This window comes from Mustelus asterias, chromosome 22 (assembly GCF_964213995.1).
Source record: "Mustelus asterias chromosome 22, sMusAst1.hap1.1, whole genome shotgun sequence".
Lineage (NCBI taxonomy): Eukaryota > Metazoa > Chordata > Chondrichthyes > Carcharhiniformes > Triakidae > Mustelus > Mustelus asterias.
Window position 1 is genome coordinate 57,025,365 of NC_135822.1, and position 16,190 is coordinate 57,041,554.

Here is a 16,190-nt window from a genome sequence, read left to right on the forward strand (position 1 = left end):
GGCCAGATAGCTTCCACCTGCTCCTAGGTCCTGTGCCCCCCTTGCTGTCCTGCCCAATATCTTTCCCTCAACCAAATTCGCCAAAACCGATGATGTGGTCATGATCATGGGGTGGCACAGTGGTTAGCGCTGCTGCCTCACAGCACCACAGAGCTGGGTTCGATCCCCGGCTTGGGTCACTGTCTGTGCGGAGTCTGCACGTTCTCTCCCCGTGTCTGCATGGGTTTCCTCCGGTTTCCTCCCACAGTCCGAAAGAGGTGCTGGTTAGGTGCTAAATTCTCCCTCAGTGTAACCCGAACAGGAGTGTGGCGACTAGGGGATTTTCACAGTAACTTCATTGCAGTGTTAATGTAAGCCTGCTTGTGACAGTGATAAATAAACTTTAATTTTCACATTGCTGCTGTGGGAGTTTGCTGCGCTCACATTGAGTGCTGCAATTTCTACATTACAAGAGTGAGCACACTTCAAAAGTACTTAATTGGCTGTTAAATGTTAAAGGACAGCCTGAGGTGATGGAACGCACGATATAAAAGCAAGAGAAACTTGCCACAGGTATATAATTTCTGGCCTACCTGTGACTCCAGAGCCACAGCAATGTGGTTGATTCTCAGCTGCCCTCCAAAGGCAACTAGGGATGGGCAATAAATGCTGGCCCAGCCAGCGACGCCCATGTCCCATGAATGAATATCAATCCTTTCCAGGCATGATGTTTAGACATTTTTCTGAGGTGTATGCGGATACCCCTGGACTCCACAGATCCTCCCATTCAGTGCACATACGTTTACTGATGATTGTCTTTGTTCAAAATTCTCTTAAGTTAACGTGCAGGTTCAGTCGGCAGTTAGGAAGGCAAATGCAATGTTAGCATTCATGTCGAGAGGGTTAGAATACAAGAGCAGGGATGTACTTCTGAGGCTGTATAAGGCTCTGGTCAGATCCCATTTGGAGCATTGTGAGCAGTTTTGGGCCCCGTATCTAAGGAAGGATGTGCTGGCCTTGGAACAGGTCCAGAGGAGGTTCACAAGAATGATCCCTGGAATGAGGAACGGTTGAGGACTTTGCGTCTGTACTCATTGGAGTTTAGAAGGATGAGGGGGGATCTTATTGAAACTTACAGGATACTGCGAGGCCTGGATTGAGTGGACGTGGAGAGGATGTTTCCACTAGTAGGAAAAACTAGAACCAGAGGGCACAACCTCAGGCTAAAGGGATGATCCTTTAAAACAGAGATGAGGAGGAATTTCTTCAGCCAGAGAGTGGTGAATCTGTGGAACTCTTTGCCGCAGAAGGCTGTGGAGGTCGGGTCATTGAGTGTCTTTAAGGCAGAGATAGATAGGTTCTTGATTAATAAGGGGATTAGGGGTTATGGGGAAAAGGCAGGAGAATGGGGATGAGAAAAATATCAGCCATGATTGAATGGCGGAGCAGACTCGATGGGCCGAGTGGCCTAATTCTGCTCCTATGTTTTATAGTCTTATGACTGGGGAACCATGAGTGCTGCTCCCCACAATCTACTCTGTAAACTTTTGGTCATCCAAAACTCTGCTGCCTGCGTCCTAACTCACACCAAATCCTGTTCGCCCATCACCTCCCTGACCTAAAGTTTCTGATAAAATAATATTTCATTTTGAAGTTCTCCACCTGTTTTTAAATCCCTCCACATCACCACAACCCTCTCTGTGCGGCACGGTGGCACAGTGGGTTAGCACTGCTGCCTCACAGCGCCAGGGATCTGGCTTTGATTCCAGGTTTGGGTCACTGTCTGTGCGGAGTCTGCACATTCTCCCCGTGTCTGCGTGGGTTTCCTCCGGGTGCTCCAGTTTCCTCCCACAGTCCAAAGATGTGTAGGTTAGGTGGATTGGCCATGCTAAATTGCCCCTTCATGTTCGGGGGAGACCAGCTGTGGTAAAATGCCTGGGGTTATTGGTTAGGGCCTTAGTGGGGTTGGTGCAGACTCAATGGGCCGAATGGCCTCCTTCTACCAAATTTCAAATCATCACAACAATTTATATTGCAGGAGAAAAGGGGCAATGGCACGGTGGCACAGTGGTTAGCACTGCTACCTCACAGCGCCAGGGACCTGGGTTCGATTCCCAGCTTGGGTCACTGTTTGTGCGGAGTCTGCACGTTCTCCCCGTGTCTGCGTGGGTTTCCTCCGGGTGCTCCGGTTTCCTCCCACAGTCTGAAAGACGTGCTGGTTAGGTGCCAGATTCTCCCTCAGTGTAACCCGAACCGGAGTGTGGCGACTGGAGGACACTAATAAATAAACTTAAAGTTTATTTATTAGTCACAAGTAGGCTTACATTAACACTGCAATGAAGTTACTGTGAAATTGCCCTAGCCGCCACAGTCCGGCGCTTGTTCGGGTCAATGCATCTTTGGACTGTGGGAGGAAACCGGAGCACCCGGAGGAAACCCATGCAAACACGGGGAGAACGTGCAGACTCCACACAGACAGTGACCCAAGCCAGGAATCGAACCTGGATCTCTCGTGCTGTGAGGCAGCAGTGCTAACCCACTGTGCCACCGTGCCGCCCCATCTGCGGGTAAATATTTGCAACCATACTAAAGTGTGCAACCCAATATTCACATTGAATAATTTCATTGTATTTCGTTACGTGGGGGGCAGTGAGGTGCTCGTGATTTGACCAGTGCGCAGGTCCATGTGAGGGTTAGTTAAGACAGGAACAAATGGAAAAAGACCATTTTTATTTGATTCATCCGGCCGCAAAATTCCGAAACAGCAAGCTACCATTATCCAACGATGAGGCCTCAGTGCCTCCGTATAACTTTGGATATATTAACCTTCAGTTGCCTCATTTCTCCATTCTGAGTGAGCAGGAATTGTATCTGACCAGTTTTATAAGACCATAAGATAGAGGAGTAGTATTAGGCCATTCTGCCCATCGACTGTTCCGCCATTCGATCATGGCTGATAAGTTTCTCATCCCCATTCTCCCACCTTTTCCCAGCAACCTTTGGTCCCCTTACCAATCAAGAACCTATCTATCTCTGTCTTAAATACCTCCATGACCTGGTCTTCACAGCCTTCTGTGGCAATGAATTCCACAGATTCACCAAAACCTCTGGCTGAAGAAATTCCTCCTCATTTCAGTTTTAAAGGAGCGCTCCTTCACTCGGAGGTTGTGCCCTCGGGTTCTAGTCTCTCCCACTAGTGGAAACATCCCCTCCATGTCCACTCTATCCAGGCATCTCAATATTCTGTCAGTTTCAATGAGACCCCACCTCCTCATCCTTCTAAACTCCATTGAGTAAAGACTCAGACTCTTCTCCAGAGTCCTGCCTCTTCCTTCTTCTGAACTTGTCATTCTTGAAGCCATGGCATCCCTGCCTGAGTTTTTACCTTGTTCAGAAGCTTGAATATTTCAGCAAGACCTTCTGTAAATCTTTTTTTTCGCCACCGTAACCAGACTCCCCTCTCTCTTTTCTCGACATTGCTTCCAGGTCCTGGAGTAGTATCTCTATGTGTTGCTCTTGTTCCAGTGTTAAGATGTTGTTCCCTGTAACAGTGTGACCAGATTGCCACGCAATGCACCAGAGGTGGGCGGGCACGGTGGCAAACAGTGGGTTAGCACTGCTGCCTCACAAGGCCAAAGACCTGGGTTCAATTCCCGGCTTGGGTCACTGCACGGAGTCTGCATGTTCTCCCCGTGTCTGCGTGGGTTTCCTCCGGGTGCTCCGGTTTCCTCCCACAGTCCGAAAGACGTGCTGGTTAGGTGCTAAACTCTCCCTCAGTGTAACCCGAACAGGTGCCGGAGTGTGGCGACTGCGGGATTTTCACAGTAACTTCATTGCGGTGTTAATGTAAGCCTACTTGTGACACTAATCAACAAACAAAGAGACAGATAGGGAGGAACCAATTCTGTGTTATAAGCTCAGTGCTCATCGCGATTTGGATTCTATTCCCTGCACTGTGCAGTACGAAATCCTATTGACCTTAACTAAAAACTAAGACTAAGGAAATTTGGCATGTCAGCTACGATTCTCACCAACTTTTACAGATGCACCAGAGAAAACATTCTTTTCCTGGCTTGGGTCTGTGTGGGAGCTCCTGCTCTGCCCAAGACCGCAAGAAACTGCCAAAGGCCGTGAATGTAGCCCAATCCATCACGCAAACCAGCCTCCCATCCATTGACTCTGTCTACACTTCCCGCTGCCTCGGGAAAGGCAGCCAGCATAATCAAGGACCCCACGCACCCCGGATATTCTCCCTTCCATCTTCTTCTGTTGGAAAAAAGACTCAAAAGTCTGAGGTCACGTACCAACCGACTCAAGAACAGCTTCTTCCCTGCTGCCATCAGACGTTTGAATGGTCCTACCTCGCATTAAGTTGATCTTTCTCTGCACCCTAGCTATGACTGTAACACTGCATTCTGCACTCTCTCCTTTCCTTCTCTATGAACGGTATGCTTTGTATAGCGCGCAAGATACAATACTTTTCACTGTATACTGATACATGTGACAATAATAATAACAAATAAATCAAATAAAAATGCTGGAGAAGATCTACAGATCTATGGAAGAACTGTAAGCGCATAAGAAGTAGATGCAGGAGTGGGCGATTTGGCTGATCTAATTGTGACCCGCAGGAAGCTGAGGACAATTAAAATAAAAAATTACATAGCAAAATGATGATGATTTGGAGTGTGGTGCCTGAAAGAGTGCTAGAGGCAGATTCAGTAATAACTTTCAAAAGTGTGTTGGGTTAAATAATTGAAGGGGAATGATTTCATAGAATCTACAGTGCAGAAAGAGGCCACTCAGCCCATCGAGTCTGCACCGACCACAGTCCCACCCAGGCCCCACTCCCGCAACCCCACACATTTACCCTGCTAACCCCCCCTGACACTAGGGTCAATTTAGACTGGCCAATCCATCTAACAAGCACGTCGTTCGGACTGTGGGAGGAAACCGGAGCACCCAGAGGAAACCCACCCAGGCACGGGGAGAACGTGCAAACTCCCACACAGACCCAAGCCAGGAATTGAACCCGGGTCCCTGGCGCTGTGAGGCATGATGTGGAGATGCCGAAGTTGGACTGGCTGGCTGTGAGGCTGCAGCGCTAACCACTGTGCCACCCCAGGGCTCTGAGAAGCAGAGAGCTCTCCCACCGAGCCAGCACAGGCACACGGGGCTGAATGGCCTCCTCCTATGCTGTGTGATTCTATGAAGCACAGTGTTTTGTTTTTGACCTGGTTGTGTGACAGGGTCCTTGTAGTCCAATTGATGCCTTTATCATGAGCCATGCCCATGCTCCAACCTCACATGACCGTAGCTAACTAAATTATAGAGGAACGTTGTGCGGTTTTGCATTTTGTTCTTGCAATTTGGGTTATTTTTGGGGCCTGATTTTAGAATCGAATCGAATTGCGGGATCGTGCGTCGTTGTAAATGGAGGGTTGGGCAGAACATGCGAAGATTATGGGGAATTATGGTGAATTACACTCAACAGAGAGAGCAGGGAAGGGTTAGAATAAGAACTAATTTGTTCTTTGTAGAGCGAGTGAAGCTATGGCAGTTTGCCAGTTAGAATTTACAATCCTAAAGGAGGTGCAGGAGCAGAGGGACCTAGGTGTATACGTGCATAAATAATCAAAGGTGGCAAGATGGGTTGAGAGAGCAGGGTTTGTGATATGAGGATTCTAGGCCTGTACTCGATGGAGTTTAGAAGGACGAGGGGGGATCGAATTGAAACTTACAGAATACTGAGAGGCCCTAGATAGAGTGGACGTGGGGAGGATGTTTCCACTAGTGGGAGAGACTAGAACTCGAGGGCACAACCTCAGAGCGAAGGGACGCTCCTTTAAAACTGAGATGAGGAGGAATTTCTTCAGCCAGAGGGTCGGGTGAATCTGTGGAATTCACTGCCGCAGAGGACTGTGGGAGGAAACCGGAGCACCCGGTGGAAACTCACGCAGACACGGGGAGAACGTGCAGACTCCGCACAGACAGTGACCAAGCCGGGAATCGAACCCGGGTTCCTGGTGCTGATGCTAACCACTGTGCCACCATGCTGCCCCAGTTTTTTAAAAGTTTATTAGTGTCACAAGTAGGCTTACATTAACACTGCTATGAAGTTACTGTGAAAATCCCCCAGTCGCCACACTCCGGTGCCTGTTCGGGTTACACTGAGGGAGAATTTAGCACCTGACCAGCACGTCTTTTGGACTGTGGGAGGGAAACCAGAGCACCTGGAGGAAATCCATGGGGAGAACGTGCAGACTCTGCACAGACGGTGACCCAAGCCGGGAATCGAACCCGGGTCCCTGGCGCTGTGAGGCGGCAGTGCTAACCCACTGTGCCACCCTGCCACCCAGGTTGGATAAGTACTGGTGGGGCTGCGGCTGTAACTGGAGTGCGAGCAGTTTGAGAGGATGTACACTGAGTTGCAATCTGAGTGATTTCCCCAACATGTTGGCGCCAATGCGTTCAACACCTCCCCTGACTCCTCAAAGCTCGGAAGCAATAAATCCCCAGGATTGTAGGCTTGCAAACCCCAAGTTGCTAAGCAACCACTGAGTACCAAGCCTCCAAAGCACTGACACGCACCACGAGGGAGTCAGTCAGTGCCAAGGATTGGAACCAAGCCCATGAGGTAGCTTTCCTCAGGAAAGACGGCCATACGAACCTGAAGTCCCCCGAAGGTGTCAAGATGGAGCATTTGGAGTGAAGTCGAGAACTTGCATGAAAATAGCTGAGCCGCAGTTTCGGGAATAAGACTCGCGTCTATAAAGCTGCTTTCAGAACCGCAAGATGTCCCAAAGCACTTTACGGCTAATAAAGTGCTTTCTGAAGTGCTGTTGCCGTGTAAGAAACACAGCAACTAATTAGTACGCAGTAATCTTCCACAAACAACAATGTGGTAATCGCCAGGTTATCTCTTTTGCGTTGACTGAGGCATAAATATTGGCCAGTTCACCAGGGATGCTTCCTCTCCTACAGAAAGGTGGCCTGCACTCCTTCGCCTGAGAACAGACAGGGGCCTTGGTTTGACATCTGCATTTTAGTGCTCCAATCCTACAGCAGGACTTGATCCTGTGATGTTCCGTCTCCGATAAAACAGCCGAATTAACTCCGATCGCTGCCCGAGGGGCTCACTGTTGTCTGCCTCGTGTTGGTGACGTTTTTCTTGGGAAGTGATATTCTAAGTAGAGAGTAGAAGATGTACCCCGAACCTTCCAGCACGCTTGCCATAAAGTTCACCCTCCGGTCCACACCTGAAGAGGTGCAGTCGCAGGAATGTTAGCGAACAGCGAGCGACTGAGTTGATCGTGGCTCCCGCTACCGCGACTATAATGACCCTTTGCCCTCCCTCCAGTTATTTGTTTAACCCAAATCTGGGACTGAATCTCAGGATGGGCGGCGCGGTGGCACAGTGGTTAGCACCGCTACCTCATAGCGCCAGGGATCCGGGTTTGATTCTGTCCTCGGCTCACTGTCTATGCGGAGTCATTCCTCGCACACGAACCTAGACAGCTAGCTGTGCGACAGCTGGAGCCATCACACAGTCAATCCCCTCTTGCTCTCTTCAGCAGTGCTTGCCTCATTGACAGTAATCAGGAGAGGAAGCCCTGCCTCTTGTACCAGTGGTTGACTTGTGCCTGTGTGTTCTGGGCAGATAATGCAAGGGGGTGGCACAGTGGGTTAGCACCACTGCCTCACAGCACAAGGGACCCGGGTTCGATTCCGGCCTTGGGTCACTGTCTGTGCGGAGTTTGCACGTTCTCCCCATGTCTGCGTGGGTTTCCTCTGGTTGCTCCAGTTTCCTCCCACAGTCGAAGGATGTGTGCGTTAAGTCGATTGGCCATGCTAAATTGCTCCATAGTGTCGGAGGATTAGCAGGCTAAATATGTGGGGTTACAGGGATGGGACCTGTGTGGGATTGTTGTTGGCGCAGGCTCGATGGGCCAAATGGCCTCCTTCTGCACTGTAGATTCTATGATCTATGAGAGTGATTGAGAGTCAGCCTTTGACATTGCTGCTGGAACAGTCCAGAAATGTAAGATTCTATAGGATACACTGCCCAGAAACAGGCCATTCAGCCTCAACCAATTCACACTGCACACGAACCTCCTCCCATCTTTCCTCCCAGTGGCAGTTCTTCCCAGAGGATCTTACCCTACTTCTCACAGAGGGTGGTGAATTTGTGGAACTGGCTGCCGCTGAATTATTCGGTACAGTGAGTTAGCAGTGCTGCCTCACAGCTCCAGGGACCCAGGTTCTATACCCGGCTTGGATCACTGTCTGTGTGGAGTTTGCACGTTCTCCGGGTGTTCCGGTTTCCTCCCACAGGAGAGGCCATGGCCTAGAGGTATTGCTAAATTATTAATCCAGAAACTTAGCTAATGTTCTGGGGGACCCGTATTCGAATCCCGCCACAGCAGATGGTGGAATTTGAATTCAATAATTAAAAAATATCTGGAATTAAGAATCTACTGATGACCATGAAACCATTTTCGATTGTCGGAAAAACCCATCTGGTTCACTAATGTCCTTTAGGGAAGGAAATCTGCCGTCCTTACCCGGTCTGGCCTACATGGGACTCCAGAGCCACAGCAATGTGGTTGACTCTCAACTGCCCTCCAAGGGCAACTAGGGATGCGCCAGCCAGACATCCATGTCCCACGAATGAATAAAAAAAGCACTCCAAAGATATGTAGGTTAAGTGGATTGGCCATGCATCCTTTCTGGTTGTATCTCAGCTTGGTATGGGCTCCTGCTCTGCCCAAGACTGCAAGAAACTACAAAAGGTCGTGAATGTAGCCCAATTCATCATGCAAACCAGCCTCCCATCCATTGACTCTGTCTACACTTCCCGCTGCCTCGGGAGAAGCAGCCAGCATAATCAAGGACCGCACGCACCCCGGGCATTCTCTCTTCCACCTTCTTCCTTCGGGAAAAAGATACAAAAGTCTGAGGTCCCGTACCAACCGACAAGAGCAGCTTCTTCCCTGCTGCCGTCAGACTTTTGAATGGACTTACCTTGCATTAAGTTGATCTTTCTCTACACCCTAGCTATGGCTGTAATACTACATTCTGCACTCTCACCTTTCCTTCTCTATGAATGGTATGCTTTGTCTGTATAGCACACAAGAAACGATACTTTTCACTGTATACTAATACATGTGACAATAATAAATCAAATCAGATCAGATCAAATCAAAGCAAAATCCTCAGTATCCAAAGATGTGCAGGTTAGGTGGATTGACCATGCTAAGTTGCCCCTTTGTGTCCCAAGAATTAGCCATGGTGTATGTGTGGGTTTACGGGGATAGGGCCAGGGTACGATGCTGTGTTGGAGAGTTGGTGCAGACTCAATATGATGAATCCCTTCCGCACTGACTGGCATTCTATGATAATTGGGAGTTAAGGGAGTTTCTGGTGGATGCCGGATCAGCTGGGAGTTGCGGCTTTGTCCTCTTGTTTTGTTTATATTTTCCACGGGCTGTGTTAAAGTGGCAAAATGCGAATCACTTATCTCTGTAATTGCTGTCTGAGTCGTTGAGTTGGACTTTCCTTCAATTGTGGTTTGCCCTGAAACTCCTCTCGTTTTTCCCCCCACAAGGCAAACAACACACACACTATCTAAACTCATTTCACTGGGAAACCTACACCCCAACAAGTCAGAACCCCGGTCCCAGAGAAGAGCGAATCCATCGCCACGCAGTCTGCGTTCAGCTATCTCAGTTGGATACAAATGCACCGCAGCAAATATAGCTTTTTTCTAGTATTTCATTTTCCCTCCTAACTTTGGTCAAACTTCACCACATTTTGGGATGGGACGCAGCCAAAGCTGCTATGATAGAGATGACTCTTTCATTGAGGCTTTATTCATTAGTGTCACAAGTCAGCTTACATTAACACTGCAATGAAGTTACTGTGAAAATCCCCTAGTCGCCACACTCCGGCACCTGTTCGGGTTCCACTGAGAGAGAATTTAGCACCTAACCAGCACGTCTTTCAGACTGTGGGAGGAAACCGGAGCACCCGGAGGAAACCCACGCAGACACGGGGAGAATGTGCAGACTCCGCACAGACAGTGACCCAAGCTTGGAATCGAACTTGGGTCCCTGGCGCTGTGAGGCAGCAGTGCTAACCACTGTGACACCATGCTGATGTGTGTTGGTAAGGACGCCAACATGATGTCTCTGGGTGAGAGAAAATGTTGTGTGCGCTCCAAACTTCCAGCTTTGCTGCCACGCTGTTAAGCTTCTCGACTTGCCCCGGATTTGAATTCACGGGATTGCGGAATCCAATTGTTTGGGACACTAAACAAAGAAAATTACAGCACAGGAACAGGCCCTTCGGCCCTCCAAGACTGCACCGACCATGCTGCCCGACTGAACTAAAACCCCCTACCCTTCCGGGGACCGTATCCCTCTATTCCCATCCTATTCATGGATTTGTCAAGATGCCCCTTAAAGGTCACGACCGTATCCGCTTCCACTACCTCCCCCAGCAACGAGTTCCAGGCACCCACCACCCTCTGTGTAAAATATCTGCCTCGTACATCTCCTTTAAACCTTGCCCCTCGCACCTTAAACCTATGCCCCCTAGTAATTGACTCTTCCACCCTGGGAAAAAGCTTCTGACTATCCACTTTGTCCATGCCCCTTATAATCTTGTAGACTTCTATCAGGTCGCCCCTCAACCTCCGTCGTTCCAGTGAGAACTCAACCAGTGAGTGACACTGGTTGGGCAAATATGAACTGCATCTTGTGTGGGATTCCAGAACGAGAGAGGGGCTCTGGTTTAAAATTAGGGGTCATCTTTATGGGGCAGACATAAGGATAATTCTTCTCTCTCAGGAGGTTGCGCGATTTGGAACTCTGTGCCGTGGAAGTGGAGTAACTGAATATTTTTAAGCCGGAGATAAATAGATTCCTGCTGGACAAGGAAATATACATAGAAACACAGAAGATAGGAGCAGGAGGAGGCCATTTGGCCCTTCGAGCCTGCTCCACCATTCATCACGAACATGGCTGATCGTCCAACTCAATAGCCTAATCCTGCTTTCTCTTGGATCTCCTGCCTCACAGCCGGGGACCTGGGTTCAATTCCAGCCTTGGGTCATTGTCTGTGTGGAGTTTGCACATTCTCCCCGTGTCTGCGTGGGTTTCTTTCCACAGTCCAAAGATGTGCGAGTTAGAATCATTGAATCCCTACAATACACAAGGAGGCCATTCGGCCCATCAAGTCTGTACCACAATCCCATCCAGGCCCTATCCCCATAACCCCACACATTTACCCTCGCTCGTCCCCCTGACACCCTGGGTCAATTTAGCATGGCCAATCAACCTAACCCGCACATCTTTGGACTGTGAGAGGAAACCGGAGCACCCGGAGGAAACCCACGCAGACACGGGGAGACTCCGCACAGACCGGGGCCGGAATTGAACCGGGGTTCCTGGTGCTGTGAGGAAGCAGTGCTGTGCCACCGTGCCACCTTTAGGTGAATTGGCTGTGCTAAATTGCTCTTTAGTGTCAGGGGGGATTAGCAGGATAAATCTGTGGGGCCATGGGGACAGGGCCTGGGTGGGATAGTTGTCGGTGCAGGCTCGATGGGCTGAATGGCCTCCTTCTGTAGTTAGTGAACAAAACTGAAAGATGGTCGGGGGGGAGGGGTGTGTAGATGGGGAATGTGGAACCTAACACAAACAGGTCAGCTAGGATCTTATTGAATGGCGGAGCAGGCTTAAGGGGTCTAACGGCCCACTTCTGCTGCTATTTTGTACGCATGTTCATCCCTCATTTTAACAGATTCGCCTGTCTGCGTTTTACCCTTTTGGAGCAGTTAACGATTATCAGCTTTACTGAGAATTTGGGATGAGAAGAGGCTCAGCATTGAGTGTGCCTACGTGGAAAAATCAATTTTGCTTTACTCCAATTTCACTTGGAGATATTTCAAATTCCTTCTCCTGCTGCCTCCTTTGCTTTGTGTTCACCCCTCAAGCAATAAAACTTGGAACCTTCTCACTGTACAGATATTCAACACTTCCATTCAACCGTTGGGGGAGTCCCGTCCACTCTGTCTCCTTTAACCTGTGCACAATCCCTGAAGCTCTGAGCCCTCTCTTCATGTCCTTGGCAATCTATCCCGGTGCCCTGCTCTGCAGCATTCTGTCCCCTTCACACTGGCAACCCTTGTTCCTCTCAGCTCCAGTGGCCGAAGAATCCCACCATTCTCCACCCAGCCCGCTGTGCCTGCCCGAGTGTTTCAATCTCAAGCCATCGCAATCTAGCAACTTCCGCTCCCGCAAGGGACTTGTGCCGCCTACGCAATCTCTCTGCCAATCTTCAGTCTGGTGCTGATTACAAGACCATAAGATGTAGGAGCAAGAAGGAGAGGGTGGAATGGTGGCACAGTGGGTTAGCGCTGCTGCCTCACAGCATCAGGGACCTGGGTTCAATTCCTGACTTGGGCCACTGTCTGTGTGCAGTTTGCACGGTCTCCCCGTGTCTGCGTGGGTTCCCTCCAGGTGCTCTGGTTTCCTCGCACAGTCCGAAAGACGTGCTGGTGAGGTGCGCTGGCCATGCAAAATTTTCCTTCAGTGTACCTGAATAGACGCCGGAGTGTGGCGATTAAGGGATTCTCACAGTAACTTCATTGCAGTGTTAATATAAGCCTACTTGTGACGCTAATAAATAAAATCTAAACTTTAACTTTGTCTGTGTGTCCTCCCACACTCCAAAGATGTGCAGGTTAGGTGGATTGGCCATGCTAAATTGTCCCTTAGCATCCGAAGATGTGCAGGTTAGGTGGATTGGCCATGCTAAATTGTCCCTTAGCGTCCAAAGATGTGCGGGTTAGGTGGATTGACCATGCTAAATTATCCCTTAGTGTCCAAAGATGTGCAGGTTAGGTGGATTGGCCATGCTAAATTGCCCCTTAGTGTCCAAAGATGTGTAGGTTAAGTGGATTGGCCATGCTAAATTGTCCCTTGGTGTCCAAAGATGTGTAGGTTAGGTGGATTGGCTATGCTAAATTGCCCCTTAGTGTCCAAAGATGTGTAGGTTAGGTGGATTGGCCATGTTAAATTGTCCCTTGGTGTCCAAAGATGTGCAGGTTAGGTGGATTGGCCATGATAGGTTAGGGGGATTAATGGGATACGTAAGGGGATACGGGGCTAAGGCCTGGGTAAGCTGCTCTATCGTAAAGTTAAAGTGAATTTATTAATTAACTTATTGTTAATTTATTAACAAGTAGGCTTACATTAACACTGCAATGAAGTTAGTGTGAAAATCCCCTAGTCGCCACACTCCGGCGCCTGTTCGGGTTACGCTGAGGGAGAATTTAGCACCTAACCAGCACGTCTTTCGGACTGTGGGAGGAAACCGGAGCACCCGGAGGAAACCCACGCAGACATGGGGAGAACGTGCAGACTCCGCACAGACAGTGACCCAAGCCGGGAATCGAACCCGGGTCCCTGGCGCTGTGAGGCAGCAGTGCTAACCACCTTGCTGCCGTGCTGCCCCGGAGCGTCGATGGAAACGTAATGGGCCGAATGGCACTGTAGGGATTCTATGAAACATCCAACTTACTTTGTGCAGTTAGTTGTGGAGTGCAGTTTGATAATAATATTCCTCTGATTCAGAATGTTGTTTTAAAGTGGACAATTTGAGGCTTATTTGTTGCTCCATCTCTTTGTTGCCTGTGTCGCCCACTCTCCACACTTTGGGCCAACACTGGTTAGTAGAGCAGCAGTGTGGACCTTTGCTTCTCATTCTATCCTTACCTGTATCTGGGTTGGCTTTTGCCGTCATTGGAGTTACCTTTGATTGGATTTATTATTGTCACATGTATTGGGATACAGTGAAAAGTATTGTTTCTTGCGCGCTATACAGACAAAGCATACTGTTCATAGAGAAGGAAAGGAGAGAGTGCAGAATGTAGTGTTACAGTCACAGCTCGGGTGCAGAGAAAGATCAACTTAATGGAAGGTAGGTCCATGCAAAAGTCTGACGGCAGCAGGGAAGAAGCTGTTCTTGAGTCGGTTGGTGCGTGACCACAGACTTTTGTATCTTTTTCCCGACGGAAGAAGGTGGAAGAGAGAATGTCCGGGGTGTGTGGGGTCCTTGATTATGCTGGCTGCTTTTCCCGAGGCAGCGGGAAGCGTAGACGGAGCTAGTGGTTGTATCTTTCAGTTGTGTCAGATAGGTTCAAGATGAGGTGATGCACACCTTCAAACGTTGCTTGATTATCTGTGGGGAAGAGTCACCTCCATTCCAGCAGAGAATTGTGGTGCCATCGGAATTAAAAGATACACTAGCCGCCCTCTTCTGGGACGTGACAGCACAAACTGACGGCATGAAAGCCTCAACGTTTGTCAGGAAGCAACAGCGGTTTAGTGGTCCTCTCACTGGACTAGGAATCCAATACCGCTCAAACACCATTAGGGCAATTCAATTATCCGTGGTCAGCACTGCTGCCTCACAGCGCCAGGGACCCGGGTTCGATTCCCGGCTTGGGTCACTGTCTGTGCGGAGTCTGTACATTCTCCCCGTGTCTGTGTGGGTTACGGGGACAGAGTTTGGATGGGATTGTTGTCAATAGAATCCCTACAGTGCAGAAGGAGGCCATTCGGCCCATTGCTTCTCCTCCGACTCTCCTACAGTGCACCTTACCCAGGCACTATACTCGTAACCCCACATATTTACCCCACTAATTCCCCTATCTTGGCACACTAAGGGACAATTTAGCATGGCTAATTAACCTAACCTGCACACCTTTGGCTCGATGGGCCGAATGGCCTCCTTCTGAAGTGGAGAGCCAGTGATTCTACGATCCTTCTATGAAAATCTGGAATTGGAAAAGCTGGTCAGTTGTCCTTTACGGAAGGAAATCTGCTGGAACTCCCTCCGTAACAGCACCACGTACGGCACACGGACTGCAGTAACTCAAGAAGGTACATCACCCTCACCTTTGCAAGTGAAACTCGCAATGGGCAATAAATGCTGGCCTCCCCAGCAATGCTCACTTTCCAGGAAATCTGGCCCAATATATCTCTGAATCTCATGCACTTAATTGCAAAGTATTTTCCCTTCTTTCCCTGGTGCTTCCTTCCCCCTTTGCGTTCAGTCAAAAATTGCCTAAGCTTTCACACGCACTCCGGGGAACTCATTATCTTCCGTCCTCTCTGGGTGTGAGCTTTCAACAAACCTGAGCCTTGCATTAACGAGCAGTTGGTCTCCGAATGAAGGGGCTGTGTTGTTTTTGTTGACACACTGGCAGGATTTTCCGCGCTCTTTTAGCAGCTCAGTCCGATTCCCTCCCGCTGCCCCTCCAGCTTAAGCACTCGGGCCGAAGTGTCACACAAACGGGGATTCCATTCATCAATTCCTGTCAGCGTGAGTGCGCTTGGGGTTGAGAGGAGCATGTTTTGCCATTTGATGGACATGGGTGAATGGCGAGGTCTTGTCAGGAGGCTGTTTGCTCTGACGCGCGTGTGATTTTAACTTAAGCACCTTCTGTTGTTTCAATCCTGCCAGGGTCATTCTTAGACTTTGAAGTTAATTGCCTTGAGATCCCGAGAGTGAGGCACAATTTTGGCAGGATTTGTTTCCCTGAGGTAGCGGAAGGTTGTTGGGTAATATTGCAGCGAATCAAGCAGATAAGTGAGTATTTCTAGACCAGCATAAGCCACGACAGGGTGGCACAGTGGGTTAGCGCTGCTGCCTCACAGCGCCAGGGACCTGGGTTCGATTCCTGGCCTAGTCTGTGTGGAGTCTGCACGTTCTCCCCGTGTCTGCGTGGGTTTGCTCCGGACGCTCCGGTTTCCTCCCACAGTCCGAAAGATGTGCGGGTTAGGTTGATTGGTCATGCTAAGTTGCCCCTTAGTGTTAAAGTTTATTTATTAGTCACATTAACTTACATTAACGGAGGCTTACATTAACACTGCAATGAAGTTAGTGTTCGGGGGCATAGGGGGGGGTAAATAGGTGGGATTACGGGGATAGGGCCTGGGTGGATTGTTATCGATGCAGTCTCAATGGGCCAAATGGCCTCCTCCTGCACTGTAGGGATTTTATGATATTGTGTACCGATACAACGGTGCCTTGAACAAAGAGTAGGATACCACACTCCCCATCTTTCTCAGTGGGTCATTGAATGCCTACAGTATAGAAGGAGGCCATTTTGGCCCATTGAGGGGACCCTGCAAAAAACATCC

The 16,190-nt window shown here is 49.4% G+C and overlaps 1 protein-coding gene across 1 annotated transcript in view; it reads left to right on the forward strand.

Moving 5' to 3' along the window:
* Window positions 1-16,190, forward strand: part of LOC144510036 (bone morphogenetic protein 1-like) — a 307,138-nt gene that overhangs the window by 53,610 nt on the left and 237,338 nt on the right. The gene's annotated exons all lie outside the window — the stretch shown is intronic.